General features: G+C 44.6%; 1 non-coding gene across 1 annotated transcript; it reads left to right on the top strand.

Annotated features, from left to right (window-relative positions):
* Positions 1-227: 227 nt before the first annotated feature.
* LOC115303116 lies at positions 228-333 on the top strand. Its single transcript, XR_003913831.1, has one exon. It is a non-coding gene; the product is annotated as a U6 spliceosomal RNA (small nuclear RNA).
* Positions 334-1,753: the final 1,420 nt, after the last annotated feature.

Genomic DNA, 1,753 nt, shown 5'->3' with positions numbered 1-1,753 from the left:
AAGAGAACGGACTTGTTCTATTTTTTAAGTTTATATATTTATTTTGAGAGAGAGAGAAAGAGAGAGAGAGAGAGAGAGAGAGAGAGACTCTCAAGCAGACTCTTTGCTGTCAGCACAGAGTCCGATGCCAAGAACTCTAAGATCATGACCTGAGCTGACACCAAGAGTCAGACATTCGGCCCACTGAGCCACCCAGGTGCCCCTCGTTCTTAAAAAGTACATACTGAGTGCTCACTTTGGCAGCGCATACACTAAAATTAGAATGATAAGAGAAGGTTAGCATGGTCCCTGAGCAAAGCTGACTTGCAAATTCGTGAAACATTCCAGATTTTTGGATTTCTCTACAGCCATTCCTTAGAGATATTGCAGGTTTCATTTGAGATGATCGCAATAAAGTGAATATTGCAGTAAAGTGAGTCAAATGAAAAAAGAAAAGAAATGCATACTGAAACATTCAGAAGTGAAAGGTCTTGGGGCACCTGGGTGGCTCAGTCCATTAAGTGTCCAAATTCGGCTCAAGTCATGATCTAACAGTTCATGAGTTCCAGCCCCACATCGGGTCTCTGCTATCAGCACCAAGGCTGCTTCAGATCCTCTGTCTCCCTCTCTCTCTGCCCCTCCCCTGCTCACACACATGCAAGCTCTCTCTCTCTCAAAAATAAATAAACATGAGAAAAAAGTAAAAGGTCCCAGTAGCTGCAACTTACTCACAAATGGTTAATCAAAATAGTAACGGTAGGTGGGAAAATTATGCAAACTAGTGTTTTGTGATGTGCTCACGCGCTGTACGTTACTGAGTCTGTCATGTGTGTATGCATACATGTCTGTGTGCACAAAACCAGGGACACATTACCGCATGCCAATTTGCAGGGCGTTTTATGGGTAATTTTGCCTAAAGCTATTTTAGCCCCACGTTCTGACTTCAGGACCAACTTCGCAGGTAGGAGACATCTCCAAGGTTAATATTGTCCATAATATTCAGCTAAAAGCAAGGCAGTAGCCCCGGGGTTGGGGATGCTTGAGACTGAATCACCCCTGGGGGTAGAAGAGAGAAGAACCTAGGGAGACAGAGAACAGAACCTTGGGCCCCCAGTTCTGGTGTGCCTCATTCGGGATGTTGAAGATGAAGTTGTTTGCGTTTGAATCTGTTGAACCCGGCAGCTCAAGGCTTCCAGCCCTGCAGTCCAACAAAAACGTAACGTGAGCCACAGCGCCATTTCGACTAGTCTAGTAGCCGTGTTAAAAAGGTAAAAAGAAACAGGTGTGATTAATTTTGATAACATATTTTACTTAACCCAATATATACAGAATACCTTCATGTCAGCATATATTTAACGTCAAAAGCACTAATGAGATAGTTTTTATTCTCTTTTTCACACTACAGCTTAGAAGTCTGGAATGTACTTTATCTTTGCAGCCCATCTAGAATTGGATCAGCCACGTTTGGACAAGCCCCGCAGGAGCCACCTGCGGCTCATAGCCTCCGCGTGGAACAGCACAGGGATTAGACCGTGAAACGAGACAGTGGCGGGTTGAAATCCCAGCCCATCCACTTACTAGCTTTGTGAATGTCAGGCTGATCATTGAATCACCTTCAGCCTTACTGTTTTCTAGACGGGAAGATGGGATTTGACCAGAGAACCTATCTCTTGGGTTGTTGCAATGGTCTGTGTGAACTGCTTCCTGGAGTGTTGTTTACGCATTTGCTCCTGGCGCTCATTCATTCATTCTCTCTGTACAACAAGGAGCGGGT

This window comes from Suricata suricatta, chromosome 9 (assembly GCF_006229205.1).
Source record: "Suricata suricatta isolate VVHF042 chromosome 9, meerkat_22Aug2017_6uvM2_HiC, whole genome shotgun sequence".
NCBI classification, from domain to species: domain Eukaryota; kingdom Metazoa; phylum Chordata; class Mammalia; order Carnivora; family Herpestidae; genus Suricata; species Suricata suricatta.
The sequence above is the reverse complement of the archived record's forward strand: the minus strand, read 5'-3'. Positions and strand labels throughout refer to the sequence as shown.